Source organism: Grus americana, chromosome 1, assembly GCF_028858705.1.
Source record: "Grus americana isolate bGruAme1 chromosome 1, bGruAme1.mat, whole genome shotgun sequence".
NCBI classification, from domain to species: Eukaryota; Metazoa; Chordata; class Aves; order Gruiformes; family Gruidae; genus Grus; species Grus americana.
The window spans coordinates 166,604,551-166,622,980 of record NC_072852.1 but is presented as its reverse complement, the minus strand read 5'-3'; positions in this window follow the sequence as shown (position 1 = coordinate 166,622,980).

Here is an 18,430-nt window from a genome sequence, read left to right as displayed (position 1 = left end):
TTCAGACATGACAAAACACAAAGCCTTCTATGACAAGGATGAAAGCTATGGTGCAGATGCAAAGCACTAAAAGTGGGCTAAATAAATGGACAGCTCATTTTCTGAGAGGAAGGAGAGCTGTCTTCAACGTTAGACAAAATATGAAGTTTCAATGCCTATCCTTTCCAAATAAAAGGGGAGAAGTTTTATAATAGTGGATGATTAGATCAGTGACAGGCTGAAAAATTACTAAAATAACTTCAGGCTATATGATACTGCCAAATCACAATCTAACTCACTGCTATCACTGCCATCAAGGAGAAGCTCGCTATACGTATATATTCATACACATATCTTTGTTTTCTGATACAAATGTAACATCTTACAAGGACAATGGAAAGATTTTTAAAGCGTTTAGATAGCTATTGCCTACCTTCCATTGAATACAGTGACTAAAAATGTTTAACAAAATTGTGTTATGCAGTATGCTAAGCATCCTGTAAAATACAAAGTATATTATTCAGTGAGGATTTTTTAAGATTCATGAAATAATATTTACTTTAATAACTTATCAAGGAAAGGTTGCTACTTGTATAAATTCTGAAAATGTGAGAGAATTTGAAGAGGAAGAAAATGAGCCGTAGTTCATCTCTGGGCTCATCAGTCAACTCGTTTCTGCATCTCCTGGACTGTGCTGAAATTTGTTAATGTACTTTTAGTTTAAAAGTACATTTTAGTTTTAACATCTACTCATCAGAAGAATATATTAGGAAGCATGAAATTACTCTTTTATGTTCTTCGCACTTCAGTGCCAGCTGCAAGCTCAGTTTATAACAGAAGCAGGATAAAGACAGAAGTCAGGAGAGCATTGCTAAAGCCAAAGCCGTACACAGTCACAGCCTTTTATTTCTAATGTTGTTTAAAGTTCACCAAGAACAGCTTTGGGGTTTTGTGCATATACTTAACGAATTAGTCTCTTTAATAACATTCCACTCTTATCTATGTATCTACATTGTAAATATAACTATATAAAACAATAGTTTAATATATGTAAACATATAAAGTTATGCAAATATATACATATCATATATTTACTTATATTAATTATATATAAATTTATTATAAATATACAAATATACAAATATACAAATATATAAATATATAAATATATAATATTTGTTTGAGTTCTACATAGAAGGTTTCTTACCTCTTTGTTAATACTAGTTTACCAAAAGGGACGTATTAAAACAATTACCTTAAACAAATAAGTAAAGGGGTATATTTATCTGTGTCTTTCTTCATTTGTATCTCTGAATAAACATTTAAGATATTCCTATATTTAATTTAAGCTAATAAAGTGAAGATAGGCATAGGTTATAGACTGAGATGTACATTTGTGTCATAGTATGCAATTTCCAAACAAAAGTGATGATGTATGTTCTACGAATTGCTGTCACAGGCAAATAAAAAGGCTAGAATATGGGAATTTTACCTGACTTAATTTATTGATTTATTGCCATCCAAGGCAAACTGCTGATCACTGATTAAGGTATTCAGGAAAATAAAAAAAATAATTAAAAAAAAAAGAAAAGAACACCAATATACCCTTCACACATACATTTTCACACATACACATACATAAACGTCTGTTTTCTCCTCTCCCCTATCTCAATTTTGCTGATTTTCACCATAGTTTATGCTTAGTCTGTGCAAGTCGTCCAGCCAGGGGATGCATGGTGTGGGAGGTTGAGGTGGTACGTGTCTCTGCCTTTAATGATTCCTGTCGCTCCGTTCCTAAGTGCCCCTGCCTGGCCTGAGTTGCCCGTGGGCTGCAGTCCCAGAGGGTTGTCCCTGCCCCAGAGTGGGTTGTCCATGGGCTGCAGTCCCTCTGGGGTGTCCTTGCCCTGGCGTGGGTCGCCCACAGATCCTGGTGCCTTTAGGGACTTCATGGACTGCCTCCCCAGGCATCTCTCTCCAGCCCCTAACAGCTACCACCGTCTTTGTTAGATATGTTTTAGCCAGGCCCAGGCTGTTCCTCTGATTGGATCAAGTTGGGTACAGTGTAGTTAAATTTTGGTGCAGAAATAATATTTTCCACTATTATTTTCCTTTGTCTCAAGGCAGGCTGGACCCCATTTCAATGGGCACACTGCAGCTTCTGATCTTTCCCCCTGTCTTTGTAGCTTACTCCTGCTTACACACACGCCTGCTACAGACTCCATCCTTTGCCCCGGTGAGACACATATTTAAGACTAAATTACGAAGGTTAACAAAGTAACTGAACATCTATGCATTTTGACTGTGAACAAACAAGGGCTGAAAATCATCTGAAAGTGTTGTTCTTAACATGATTATATTAATATGATTTCTGTCTTCTCTTGAAAAATAATTTCATATTTCCACCTAGCCATTACTTCAGTTATTTTTGACTCATTTTTAGGCATGATTTTATGTTAAAGTGTTTACCAAAGAGGGGGACTTTGTATTTCTTTTTTCTCCTGTCTATACTTTTTTCTCAATGTTTTGTACCAAACAAATGAAGCATATAAATGAACAAAAAACAAACAAGTAATAAGACACAAAATACATCAGACATTTTAATTTTTTAATTTACTTCTATGGTTTTGGAAACTTTCTATGTATGGGATATTGACTTATAACCACAGATTCTCTAACAATTTTTTAACCAAGGTCCATAATTTAGATTCTTGACACGGAATTCTGAAGTGTACTTTCTGTTATTCCTGGATACATTCCTGAGGTTAAGGTTTGCAGGGGTTTTATTTGTTGGGTTTGGGGTTTTTTTCTGCTTTCACTTCAACATATTATCTAATTACTTTCCTTTGAAGTTATTTTAACCTTGAATGTTCAGAACTCAATCATTTCACTAGTTTTGTTTTCTTGATTAGCTGTCCTTAATTCTATGAAAAGGTACAGATTTGTGGGTAAAATAGCAACCAAGAATATGAAAAGAGCAAATACCTTTTATTTCAACTACCCGTATAAAATAAAAAATTAGGTATGAAAAAATATAAAGAAGAAAGCAAGGGTTTCAGACCTGTCATGTATATCTGTGCTTATACTCTCACACACATTCACTCATTTTAACTACTGAAAAAATATATATAGATAGATCAAGAAATCTCCAAAATGCTATCTTTTACTCATATGATGTAGTCACTTCAAGATGATTTTATATAATTTGCTGCTGTCAGGTAAGCAAATTAAAACATCAGTTTGGGATTAACTAGTCTAGACTCAATGTTGCTAGTCACCCAGGTAGTTACTGTAGCATTATTGTAGCCTTGTCTATTACTACATGTACAAAAGCTCTAATGAGCTTCCAATTTCTGTTCTTTCTTTTCTTAAAACTGTGTGCATTATACATTCAGTATTTTTCAGAATTAATCTTGTTGACTTCTGGACACCTAAGTAAACTATGGAACACTACCACAATCTTCTTCTCAGCTGTGCCAAAAAAAAAAAAAAAAAAAAAAGAAAAGAACTCGGGTAGCCACCTCTGTAAATTGAATCCTTAAAATGCTAGATAAAGTATATGCTATACTTTAAAGGCATCTATGTTGGGGGTCATAAAGTCAGTGTATTCAGTACACCTGAAATACTGTATTTTGCATGACTTCGAGTCTTCTGGCAGCTAAAGCTAAACAATTTTGTGAACGTGGGATTCAAAGCGTAAATTCTCTCACATTCAGCAATTTTTGGTATTTAAACACAGAAGGGGCAACCTACTTGAATGATAGTTACGACAGTTGCCCAAAAATGGATGGTGAGACCTGGGCTTTACATCCATTTCGCTGAGGAGGTTTGCATCTCTATCTCTTACCCACAAGGAAAATAAAACCAGAAATAGAAACTAGAAACTGGGCAAACTGGGATTATAGCCATGCATCACAAATCTTAAGGGAATTCTTTTCCAACTAGGTTACAATCAGACTTTTTTCTTGTGTGGGAATATATTATATTTTGACCCAATTTAAAACAAAGTAACAGAAGTTTCTTGGCATTTAAGACATTTATGGGGGAAGGCAGTCTTATATTTTCATAGACACAAGTGAACCTGAAAAATACTTTTTCAGAACAAGCTTTAAAATTATTGGCCCATTCTTTGTGTTTCTAGCTGATATAACTTTTACTTAATAACCTAGACAAGCTAAGTGTCTGGATCCCATGTAGCCTTAATCAGGATGTGTATTTTGATATTCAGTTCTTTAAAGACAGTGATGCTCAGAATTCATATTGCAGAACATGAGACACAATAGCTTTTTGGACAGACGTCTGAGTTTCCTGGACTCTTAATTGGATTTTATTTGGCTTTGGTAGATTATGCTTCTGAATGTAGGCTCTAAATCACACTTAATGTATCTAAATGATTTTTTTTTGAGTTGTTATTTGTGATTATTATTGTTTAACCATTCATAGGTGTGCATGATTGTTTAGCAGCTATTTTTAAAGAAATCACTGTGGGTTGTGCTATAACTTTTAGAACTATTTTTTTACAGTTGTTGGTTTTCATGTAATTCATTATACTACTGTTTTAATTAGAGTTCATATGATTAATAAATATTTTAAAGGAAAAGTGAGGTTACTGAAATATCCCCTCTAGCAAAGCAAAATTCACTGCAAGCTAACAGGCTTCTTAATTTCATGATTGGTCTTGAAATTTCATGAGCTCATGAATTATGAAACAAAATATAACTAATCTTACTAGTCTTTATTTTTCTTATTTGAGGAAGTGATAAATCTGTTCAATTACCTCATTCTACATAAATACATAAGCATGAAAATATAATACAGAACATTTACACCTTGGTGGGTTGCAGTCAGAGGTCTTGTGCACTGATTTTTCACAGATAACTTTCAAGTGTTGTACACTGTAAAACTGATACGATGTAACTTTTCTAAAATTTTAACTTGAGAAAATCTTCCTCCCTATTCTAATCATTCATGATGTTTTTTCTAACACTCTTTCTAATGTCTTATACTGCCTCAAATTGAAAAATAAGCCCAACTTTGTTTTTTTTTTCCTTCGGTCCAAAAGATCAAACGTGCATATGTATTTAGATATCTATCTCCTCAGTTTATACTGGTTCTATATGTAGGCATTTATAAGTCTGACTGTTCTAGGTTTGAACCACAAGGCCAATTATTATCACCACAATTTTTATAGCGAGGTTTCCTACATTTCATATGTGTAATACCATCGGTACTAGGACAACCTCAGAGCTGTCTGTAGCAGAGTCCAGAGTCGACTCTGCTGCCAGCTCAGGGAAGGCAGTGCAAGAAGAGAGCTCCTGTGATGCAAAATGTGCAGTCAGAATCAAATACCGGCTTCAGACTTTCATCAGTTCCTGCCCACAGGCAAAGATGGGGGCTAGCTTTTGGATCCTTCGGCGTTTTCCTTGCCTGCAAGGAGATCCAGTAACTGACTCCAACTCTTCTATCTGCCAAGCCTGTGCATAAGTACAGTATAACATTGACTTCCATCTATTTCTACAGAGGAAAAGAAAGGTTTCTGTAAAGCTACCACTGCAGATATTTCTTTGAAGCCTGGGCTGTGTATGCAGAATAGTGGAATAGAGTTGTAAATATCCCAGTCTGAACAAGACAGCTGCTTGTTACTGCTTTCTGTATAAAACTATAGTTACACCACACAGAGAGACAATAGTAACACAAATTATCCTCAGACACCTGGTCAGTTAGGGAAATTGCTGTCACTGCTGAACCAAGTAAAACAAGTGTAGGCATGTCAAGAAATGTTAAGTCTGAGGAAGCCTGACAAGCCTCAGTCTTGAGGCCTTGCAAATCCACTAAAAAGCTTATGTCCTGTTACTAAAAACAATATTGTATTACATGTCTGTAAGATTATAGATAAATCATACCACAATTTAGGCATAAAGATATTAAGCAAACTTTGTCTTACACTCTTCTTGCCCAAGGAAATAATTTCTACTAAGAAGTGCGGAGGGCAGAAACAGAATGACTTTTATAGACCATCAGTGCCTGGAACCGAGTCTAAGAGAGAAAATATATTAACATTTTAGAGAGGTGGAGGTAAAAGGGCTCTAGTTATTGAAAGGAGGAGTGTCGCTTTTGTGGTAAAGACTGCTAAGCAAAACAAAGCAAAACAAAACAACAACAAAAAAAAAAAAAAAGAAGAGCCTTGAATTTCTGAAAAGAAAAGAGGACAGAAGATGCTACAAGCTGTCATCCATGACTATGTAGGATTTTTGTTTCTCATAATGAATCAGTGAGAATACCCTGAAATACATCACATATTTGGGAAAGCATAGCTTGTCATCTGTTTCAAAGGCATGTTTAAGTCTGGCTTGCCTTTGTCTAATTTGCATTACAAATTTGGAAGTCTTTCATAGTACAGTGCCTCTCCTCAGTTCAATGGAATAATACATTTAATTTGGTGAAGCATTGTTCATTCAAGATTAGAGCATGATAATGTTCGCAGATAGTGCATTTCTGATAGCTCTACTGCTAAGAACTGAAAAGTCTTGAAAATAACATAACTAGACCTTATAGTATCTGTTCTGAGTTTCAGAAAAGATTTGAGTCAGTTGGCTTTAGATTAAATTCACTATAATGCAGAGGACTAGCAGTCCTACAACCCTCTCTTAAGCTGCCATTGTTCAAGTGAGGGGAGGAACTGTTGTGTTGGGTTTGTGTAGCAAGGTTTTGGTAGCGGAGGGGCTACAGGGGTGGCTTCTGTGAGAAGCTGCTAGAAGCTCCCCGTGTCTGACAGAGCCAATGCCAGCTGGCTCCAAGACGGACCTGCCCCTGGCCAAGGCCAAGCCAATCAGCGCCCTGTGATAACATATTTAAGAAGGGAAAAAAACAGTTAGAGAGAGCTTTTGCGGCCGGAGAGAGGAGTGAGAAGATGTAAGAAACTCTGCAGACACCAAGGTCAGTGCAGAAGGAGGGGGAAGAGGTGCTCCAGGTGCCGGAGCAGAGATCCCCCTGCAGCCCGTGGTGAAGACCATGGTGAAGCAGGCTGTCCCCCTGCAGCCCATGGAGGAAGGATGAGGGGGTGTAGAGATTCCACCTGCAGCCCGTGGAGGACCCCACGCCGGAGCAGGTGGAGGCACCTGAAGGAGGCTGTGGCCCGTGGGAAGCCCGTGCTGGAACAAGCTCCTGGTAGGACCTGTGGACCCGTGGAGAGAGGAGCCCATGCCAGAGCAGGTTTGCTGGCAGGACCCCGTGGTCAAGCTTTTCGTTGTACTTTTTCTCCCCTGTCTGGTGAATGAGGGGAGTGAGAGAGCGGCTCTGGTGGGCACCTGGCCTCCAGCCAGGGTCAACCCACCACAACTGTGTAACTTCATACATTGCACATTTTTAGTAATGCATCAATAATGTCTAGGAACACTCACCTAAGAGGTATACCAGTTAATTTCAGTTTCCTCCTCACGAGTTAAAAACAATACCTCCCAATTTCCCTGAGAATTTCCTAATTCATCAGAGTGTAGCCTTGTCCTGATAAAAGATGTGCAATCTATTCCAGGCATATATTTGCTGCTCAGTGGTACAGCTTCAAAAATGTCAAAGTCACAGGATGAGATAAAAGATGCACATGCACACACGTGAGGTAATATTTGGTAGAGCCACTCATCTGGGAACAAGAAGTCATGGCTTCTTCCTGCTAGTATTCTTGTGCAACATCTAAACTGCTCAATGCAATTACAAAACTAAGTTCATCAGTTTTGCTTCTTGACCTCTAGTACAAACTGCATGACATCATTGTAATGGTTGCTATGGCATATGAGAAGTAGGGTATAGAACAGAGAAAGGCATTGTTTCTGCATGAGAACACTGCAGAACTCCATGCTATAGTCATTGTCAAAGAGGAGAGCAGTATCTTTCAACAGCTCCAGCTTTCTCTTTCTCCCAGGAATCAAGAGTCAGAGAAGAAGCAAGGGAGGATACAATAATGAAATACAACCAAGGAGAAAAATTTGGGAGCATAAAGAATACAATTAAAAGTAGTGGAACAAAATAGACAAAAGTTACTAAGGGATGGCATTATTTTAGTAGGATCAAATTTTAGTAAACCAGAATTCATAATGGAAAGTACCAAGAAGGCATGTCACAAACGAATTTATGGCAACTGGAAGATATAATCCTTTCACCAATTTTAAAGGCAAAAAGTTGTACTGAGTCTGGCCAGGATGGGATTAATTTTATTAACAGCAGCTTATATTGTGCTGTGCTTTACATTTGTGGCTAAACCAGCATTGATAAAACATCAATGTTTTAACTATTGCTGAGTAGTTCTTGCACAGCATCAAGGCCTTCTCTGTTTCTTGCTCTTTCTCCCCGGGGGTGAGAAGGCTGGGAGTGGGCAAGAGTTTAGGAGCAGGCACAGCCAGGACAGCTGACCCCAGCTGACCAAAGGGGTACCCCATACCATGTAACATCATGTTCAGCAATAAAACTGAGGAGTAGTCTTTCTAAAATACCCATTGCTCAGAGAGTGGATGGGCATTGGTCCGCTGGTGGGACATGGTAAGTGATTTCCTCTGCTTCACTTACAGTTTCTTCCTCTTTCCTTCATTTATTAAACTGTCTTTATCTCAACCCATGTGTTGGGATTTTGCTGCTTTTGCTGTTACAATTCTTTCCCCTGACCCTCTGGGGGCAGGGACTGAGCCAGCAGCTTGGGTGCTTAGTTGCTGGCTGTGGTCAACCCACCGCCAAAGTGAAAGCAAGTTGGGGTGAAGGTGCCACTCAATGGGGATCCTGTTAGAAAGGATGTCAGTCTTGAGTGCTTCTACTGAGATGAGAAAGAATTTGAATAAAATGACTAATTTGAAGGAAGCTGATGAAGCCATGAAAAATGTATCGTACTGCACTGTAAAATGATAAAAAATAAGGTACTTCAACAGTGATGAAAGAAGAAAAAAAGAGGTAATAGGAACAGCAGGTGTGGAACTGAAAGAATGAAGGGGGAGATGAATTCACAGAGAATCTTGTTTCATTACAATCTTTCATTATAAAGAGATCTTTCTAATTTCATTCTGATGGAAAATTCATGTAACTTCACTGAATCTCACTGAATCAGAATAATCACTGGAGTAATGCAAAATCACTTCAATGCTTTTGAAAAGCAGACAATTTAATGTATTAAGGACAAAAATATTTTTATTATCCCTGTGCTATAGTATATATAATACATATGCATACTGCATGTACACATTATGTAGTAGATATGCTATATATACATTATATATAGATATGTAGTGTGTATATATGTATATAAATGGGGGGGGGGGGTGTATACACATTGCATAAAAAATGTGCATAGAAAGAGAGCCTATGTAGACAATAGCCAACTCCACCTTTGTTTTGTTCTGTTCTAAAAGTCTATTTATATTGAGTAAATACATGGCAAATATTGTTCATCCAGAGATTATGGAATAGTTAAGAGAGTACATCTATCTAGATGAGGATAAACTCTCCTTAAAACAAAGGGGAAAGGAAAGAGGAATGGGAATGGGAAGGCAAGGCAAGGCAAGGCAAAAGGAAAAATAATTTTAGTAATTACTTATTTATATATAAACTTCTTATGAAATGATTTCTATGTGCTCTAATTTAAAATAAATATATATATACCATTTTCCTGGTTCCTTGTGATGCCAGATACTTCATACAATTAAATTACATTACTCTTTAATTAGGGGTCAATGATGATTTCAGCAGTAATTATCAGTGTCATGTACAGTATATTAGCAATAGAAATAAAATAGGTCAAAACAACAATAACAATAGCAAAACAAAACAAAAAAACAGGTAATTGAGCAGAAATAGAAGATATATAAACCATTGATAATGGTTTTAGAACATTTTCCATTTTGTTTGTGGATCCCATCTTCTGTGTATCACTACTACTTGCAAATTCATCTACACAGAATGAAGTGGGTTGGAGAGTGACCTCCAGGCTAAAACACTTGCAGTTAGTTGTTGCTGGAATGCTAGCTCTAGCCATCTATTCCACTGCCTTTTCGCTGAGCTCCGGTGCCCTTCCTACACCAGATCTTCCATGACTTATAGAAAGAGCAGACAGCCAAAATAATTCTCTGAGATGACTTCCAGTGATCTCTGCAAAGGCACTTAGAAGTGTCTGACTCCTCATCTTAGGAGAGCCTTGCAAACCATAGCACTCAAGCAGCGTTAATGTCATCAATCTTTCTAAGAGCAAGACTCTGCTCTAGAAATTCCAGGCAGTTTTTAACCTCTGTCATTTTCAAATCAAGTATATAAGTAATTCAACAGTTTTTCACCATAACTACCACAATTAATATTAATAACTTCTAATTATTAGATCTATCTATTCCATCTTATTATATCTAATCACTACAGCTACTTTTGTCAGAGTAACTTTTCTGGTGCAGACAATACAGTAGAGAAGTAAAGAACAGTTTCCCATTTTTGTTGTTTTAAAATACATTTCCAATAAAAACAAGTTTGCTCTGCTCCCGTTTCTCCCTCACAACATGATAGCAAATTTCTTAAAATTGATATCAAAATATCTGAACACATGTTTATGTTTTTCAACAATGTTCTTCATATTTGGTTTTAGATACAACTATTTTTTTCATCAAATTTGGTAGCTACAATTGGGCTCTGAAGATATATTTCAAGACTGTTTAAGTTGAAAAGCCACAGTTCAGACTGACTTGTCATTGAAAAATATCTGTATTAAACAGGGGCCTTTACTTTGGGGAGGAATATTAGAATGAGATTTTTTTTATGGTACAATTTTTCTAATTATTATTCAAATCAAGCTGCATCAATGAGTTTGGAAACATCTTACTTTTAGTACTTATCATATTCTCAGGCTAAAGAAGGCAAACACTACAGTGTTTTTCTCTCATAAACTCCTGCTGAGATTTTTTTAGATAATTTTTTTTTTGTCTGTTTTTGTTTTGATTGGTTTGTTTGGCTATTTTTAGGTTTTATTGGAAGACTTTCAAAATATCTGCTCCTTATTTTCTGGTCTTAAGCATCTAACTGATCAGCCAACACAAAAATTTTTCACCACTCATAATAATCCACTCCTTCAAAACTAAGAACTTTGCCAAAAATATCTGCAGTGTATTTTAAGGATTATAAAGATCACTGGGATTTTGTCACTTGGAGAATTAGGGACCTACAACATCCCCTGCACCAAAGCAGCTGCTGGCATTTTCCCAGTGTATATGGTTCTTTAACTACAGAAAATCAATCTGCTTTGGATTTGTTTTTTCCACCCTTGTCTCCATTTCAGCATAATTCCTTTAGCAAAATAGTAATGATCTGGTTTTCAATAGAAGTTAACACACATTTTTTATTTGTTTATATTTTACTGGGGTTTTAGCAACTGTGTTTCATCAATGTAGTATTTGGAAGTTCTATATAAAGTGTCTGTGAACATTTCAAAGCATTTTGAAGACATTCTTTTCTCTTTTACCTACTTTTGATGCTTTATTATCATTTATTCCCACTTATTATTCCCACTTACATTTGGGAAATGGACTATTATGCTGTCAGACATAAACACTGAGATTTTGGGCATTATGCAACCGAATTCTGCCTTAAATATTTCATTGTACATTCTTATTGCTTCTAGTTTTGCATCACCATGTTGCAACTATAATTTAGTACTACATTTTTTAGAAAATCAAAAATTTGCACAAATAAACAAATGGAGAATTGCTTAAGAATGCAATTTAATGGGTAGTGTTATTTCAAAACCAGACAAAATTCTGCATGAGAGAACCAAAAACCAAAAGTTACTTCAGCTATTATTCCCAAATGGATCAATTGCTTCCTGCTTTGTCCAGGTTAAATTTGAAGGGAGATATTTTCAGCTCTCACATGCTGTCATGCAGGGTATATAAGCTGTTATCTAGAGCTGTCATCCTGTTCCATGGGATTGCTGGATGTGTGATGCAGCACAGTGTGTAACATTGATGAAGTATGCGGTTAACTTCCGCATGGCCTATAGGTCACTGCTACTTCCACCAATTAAAAAGTAGGAGATGATATTGCAAAAAACCCACGCCACTCAGCTCTGAAGAAACACCCAACCCACACTGCAGAGCAGCTGGAACTACGAGTACCAGCCCTTGAAGTTTGGTCCCCTTTTCCATCTATTTTCTGTAGAAAAGAAGCAGCCCAACCACAGCCCCCTAACACTTGAGGGCAGAAAATTTCATATTTCTCTGCAGTGCTGAAAATATTTGAGCTGACTGGATAATATCTGCCACAAAGTATGTTTCCAATTGCATTTGGATGTTCGGATCCCTTATAACTTTTGCCCTTAGCATATCTCCTCTCAGTTTGTCATATGTTTAAATCATGAGTATGTTCTCTCTCTCTCTTTCTTTCACACATATGCATTGTACTAAACACACTGGACCAATCCCATACTGAGACATCTAGGCATTATTTCATTACCACTATCAGTACAAGCTGGAAGGAATCAGCCTATTTACTAAAATGATATAATTAAATCAGTCATTTATATTTCCAATAATAATTGACTGGAGTACAGATTATAACGCATACTCTTAAACAGATGATTGATAACCACTGAAATTTCTCCTCAATATAGACCTAGAAAACTGAAGGAATATTTTCTTCCTGAAATTTGATAATATGGCAGAGAAAATTTTGCCCTGTTTCTGTAGTGGCAGAAACTGTGTCTAGCTTCCGAAGGTCTTCGGATCTGTTTTTCACAGCTACTAATACCTGCAACATTTGAAAAGTAACAGAATATTGAAATCAACAGTAAGGTCTAATTATGTTAACTCGAACATAAATGCCATTTGATTTTTGATATAGATCCGATAGTCACTCTACTACAGCTTTCAGCTGCCCTGCTTTACTTTCATCATATAAGAAAAATAGAGACATATTGATGTTTTTTTTCACTGTCTCATTGTGTGTTTTCTAACAACTCATTAAGTAATTAACCTTTTCAAAATCCTGAGTCTTAACCTATCTCTGTTCACATTGACTTTTGTGAATTAGGCCATCAAAGATATTTTAAAAATCCCACCAACCTGGAACTTGTCTCCAAGTAATTAATTCTTTAAGGAAAAAAAAAAAAAAAGGAAGGTAGGGGTAGCTTTGTAATTATTGCTGAATTCATTTCTAGGTACAAGCTCTGTCCAAGCACAGCCGCAAAGTTATTCATTAGAACTCCAAGTGCTTTTTAAGTAGTTTTAGTACTTACTTTCCTTTTTCAATTAACATAACTGTTAGAAAGTACACTACCTTTTTATACCTCATCTTAAATCTCTTTAAAGACTAGAAGTGTTACTGCTCTGCAGATTTTTTTTATTCACAATGTGCTTTTTTCGGTTTTCACTTTAATGCTTACTCTTTAGAAAACTTCATTCCACATGTAAACCATCCTATAAATCTATGTGTCATCTTAATCACTGTCATCACATTATTGCATTAATTTTAGTATGTTGTCAGTTTAAAATTCTATTATCATTTCCATTTCATTATAATGATCTGTAGACAAAATTTGTCTTATGATCTGTCTAAATCACCTTTGGAGACACTTATTCAGACTAAATTAGAAATATATGGCACTACTAGATGAAGTAGTTTCCTTCTGGTCATGTAGATCTGCAAACCCACTTAAAACTGTGTCAGCAGTGATATAGAGCTGCCATTAGAAAAATCACTAAGATTTTATAGGCATTTTCTGATGCTACCACTAACTTGTGAACTTTCTTAATAAGCTCCCAAATGATGTGTCTTTGTATTTTATACCATCATAGAACATTCACAATTCAGGCTGAAAAAACAACTCACTCTAGATATTATTTTGTAACTTTTTCAGCAGTGACATTATTTTTAATAAAAATAAAGTTTTAGTTAAAGATTTTTTTTCTTCTCCTAATACTATATTTTACCTAGATGTCTTTCGAGGTTACAATATCTATTAGTTTACCTGATGTTCACTTTCTTTCCATTAATTTCACCAACACTAACTTTCAATCATTCAGGTTTTCATGTATTTATATATTATGTATATATCTATATATCTTATGAGGAGTGGCTGAGGGAACTGGAGTTGTTTAGCCTGGAGAAAAGGAGGCTGAGGGGAGACCTTATTGCTCTCTACAGCTACCTGAAAGGAGGTTGTAGCCAGGTGGGCGTTGGTCTCTTCTCCCAAGTAACAAGCAATAGGACGAGAGGAAATGGCCTCAAGTTGTGCCAGGGGAGGGTTAGATTGGATATTAGGAAAAATTCCTTCACCGAAAGGGTTATCAAGCACTGGAACAAGCTGCCCAGGGAAGTGGTTGAGTCATCCCTGGAGGTATTTAAAAAACATGTAGATGTGGCATTCAGGGACATGGTTTAGTGGTGGACTTGGCAGTGCTAGGTTAACAGTTGGACTTGATGATCTTAAAGGTCTTTTCCAACCTAAATGATTCTATGATTCAATATACACAGTCTTCTGTGTAATTATGTCTTAAATATGGGTAAATATGATTTTTAAAAAATAGATAAAAAATAAAAAGCCAGGCAATGACTGAAACAGAACATTTGGAAAACTTGAGTTTATAGGTGCATTGACTTGTAAACTTCGATAGTCACTGCCTAAGTAACTTTAAAGGTTATATTTTAAAATTTTTATGTTCAAAACCATATTATAAGAAAGATAAAAATGTGAATATTGTTCTACACAGTAATAATTCAAGGGCAGGATAGGGCAGAGTTTAGGCTACTAAGGTTACCTAGCCATTTTCATTTCATTCTTTGCTGTGCAACTGTATAATTTTCTCACAGAATTACAGAACAGCTGAGATGGGAAGTTATCTCTGGAGATCATCTCAGCCAAATCCCCTATTTAGAACATGATCAACTGAAGAGAGTTACTCCAGGTTGTGTCCATTCAGGTTTTGAGTATCTCCAAGGATGGACACTCCACAGCCTCTCTGGGCAACTTGTGCCAGTGCTTGGTCACTCTCGCAGTAAAAAAGGTGTTTCCCAAAGTTCAGATGGCACCTCCTGTGTTTCAGCTTGTGCCCATGGCCTCTGGTGCTGTCACTGGGCACTACTGAAAAGAGCCTGGCTCTGTCTTTGCACTCTCTCTTCATGTATTTAAATGCATTGATGAGATCCTTCCCAGAGTCTTCTCTTCTCCAGGCTGAACAGTCACAGCTCCCTCAGTCTCTTCTCATAGGACAAACACTCACATAAGCATCTTCATGAACCTTTCCTGGTTGGACTCACTGGATGTGCATGTCTTTCCAGGGAGCCCAGATCTGGAAAGAGTACTCCAGGTGTGGCCTCACTAGAGCTGAGTAGAGCTGGTTTACTTTTTTAAAGGAGTTTTGACTTGAATTTGAAACTTACATGTTTGTTGGATACTTACTTTACCTTCAGCAACACAATCTTCACAGAGCAGTGGACTGTGTAAATCCTATGAACCACAGACAATGGATAGTGGATATATGGGAGCCTGTGTAAAAAATGAAACCATAAGAAAACACCTCAGTGAAAAAGCAATTTTATCTGGACTGCATGACAGATGACTTGTAAAATATTTTTTTCCCCTCAATTTTACAATGCTCTGGGAAAGAACATAAAAGAAACCATAAAAATTACCACAGGAGTTATATATTTTTCAAAATAAAGTACTATTGAAGAATGACAAACACTTAAATGATCTTATTATTTTTTCTATTTTATAAAACATAATGATTTTTAAAACAGCTGTTTTATACCTATATTGTATCTTCTGTCATTTTAATATATTTACACACATTAATATAGATTTAGTGAAATATTTAGGCAGCTAAAAATCTATCTTTTAAGTGCCATCCTTCTGGGACTTTATTCGTTTGCCCAGACAAAGGAATGCAATGCTATCTGAGATCCTTAAGGCATTCAGGACATCCACATGAACCTCACAAATGGGACAATGGACCAATAAGACCTGATGTATTTCATTCTATATAATGTTGGATGCTGACTTCTGTGCAGTTCTAGGACCTGGGAAATATTAACTTTATATACACATTCAAAGTTCATGCAACTCTGGGGTAAACAACAGACAAACAGGAGTTGTATCACTTCATGACTTTGGATTCAGATGCCTTGTTTCAACCAAAAGCTCACTTTGCACTCTATTATTTATTTGTTTGTTTGCTTGCTTGCTTGCTTGCTTGCTTATGGGTTCCAGTCACATTCTTCCACTAGTTTAGGAACTGAAGGTTTAGATGCAGTTGAGCTTTGTCAATTAAAAATAAAAACCCAACAAAACCAACAACCAAACCCACACATCGTGTTGTTTTCTAAGACTTTTGATATGTTTGTGTGTCTTCATGAATGGTCAGGTTTTGCCCAGGAAGTAGTTGTGGTCTGTGACTTAACATGTTACTTCATAACATTTCTGTGGTTGTTAATATTAGTGGTATTAATGAGAAACCTTAAACAATTAGACTGTATATATGATTTTTTTTGGTAAGACTACATAGTGAATTGCCGCGGTTTAAACTGGCAGGCAGCTAAAACCACACAGCCATTCGCTCACTCCCCCTGGCCCCCAGTAGGATGGGTGAGAGAATCGAAAAAGGTAAAACTCGTGGCTTGAGATAAAGATTGTTTAATAGGACAGAGAAGGAAGATAATGATGATGATAATAATAGAATATACAAAACAATTGATGCACAGCACAATTGCTCACCACTCAGAGTCAATGCTCAGCTAGTTCCTGAGCTGCATTGCCTCCTGGCCAACTCCCTCAGTTATATACTGAGCATGACATCACTGTGTATGGACTATCCCTTTGGCCAGTTTGGATCAGCTGTCCTGGCTGTGCCACTGTGGTGGGTTGACCCTGGCTGGAGGCCAGGTGCCCACCAGAGCCGCTCTCTCACTCCCCTCATTCACTAAACAGGGGAGAAAAGGCATAACGAAATGCTTGTAGGTTGAGATAAGGACAGGGAGAGATCACTCACTAATTATCGTCACGAGCAAAACAGACCAAACTTAGAGAGGGAATTCATCTAATTTATTACTAGGCAAAACAGAGTAGAGGAATGAGAAAATAAAATCAACTCTTAAAACACTTCCCCCCACCCCTCCCATCTTCCCAGGCTCAACTTCACTCTCGGCTTCAACCTTCCCCCCCTCAGCGGCACAGGGGGACGGGGAATGGGGGTTACAGTCAGTTCATCTCACGGTGTTTCTGCCGCTTCTTCATCCTCAGGGGGAGGACTCCTCTCATCGTTCCCCTGCTCCAGCATGGAGTCCCTCTCACGGGGTGCAGACCTTCAGGAGCAAACTGCTCCAGCGTGGGGTCCCCCACGGGGTCACAAGTCCTGCCAGCAAACCTGCCCTGGCGTGGGCTCCCCTCTTCACGGGTCCACCGGTCCGGCCTGGAACTTGCTCCAGCGTGGGCTTCCCACGGGCCGCAGCTTCCTTCAGGTGTCTCCACCTGCTCCGGTGTGGGGTCCTCCACGGGCTGCAGGTGGAATCTCTACACCCCCTCATCCTTCCTCCATGGGCTGCAGGGGGACAGCCTGCTTCACCATGGCCTTCACCACGGGCTGCAGGGGGATCTCTGCTCTGGACCCTGGAGCACCTCCTCCCCCTCCATCTGCACTGACCTTGGTGTCTGCAGAGTTTCTTACATCTTCTCACTCCTCTCTCTGGCTGCAAAAGCTCTCCCTCTCTAAGTGTTTTTCTACTTCTTAAATATGTTATCACAGAGGCGCTGATTGGCTTGGCCTTGGCCAGCGGCGGGCCCGTCTTGGAGCCGGCTGGCATTGGCTCTATCAGACACAGGGGGAGCTTCTAGCAGCTTCTCACAGAAGCCACCCCTGTAGCCCCCCCGCTACCAAAACCCTGCCACGCAAACCCAACACAGCCTCCTCCCAGCTTCTTCCCCACCCCCACCTTCTCATTTGCAAGGTAGTATGAGAAGCTGAAAAGTCCTTGACTGCTTGGTAACAACTACAATATTAGTGTGCTATCAATGTTATTCTCATCCTAAATCCAAAACACAGCACTATACACCATGTGGCTAGGAAGAAAATTTACTCTATTCCAGCTGAAACCAAGACACATATGCCTGTATTGTTTATGTGGTAAGGTTTTGGAACTAGGGAGGTAGGTTGCACAGGAGGCTTCTTTGAGGACCTATTCCCATATCAGACAGAGCCAGTTTCAGCTGTCTCCTAGATGAACATGCCTCTGGTCAAAGCTGAGCCAACCAGTAATGCTGTTGGTGTCTCTGTGATAACACATTTAAGAAAGGGTAAAAACTTCTGAGCAGCAGCCGAGAGAAAGAGGAACAACTCTGCAGACACCAAGGTCAGTGCAGATGGAGGGGGAGGAGGTGCTCCAGGGTCCAGAGCAGAGATCCCCCTGCAGCCCGTGGTGAAGGCCATGGTGAAGCAGGCTGTCCCCCTGC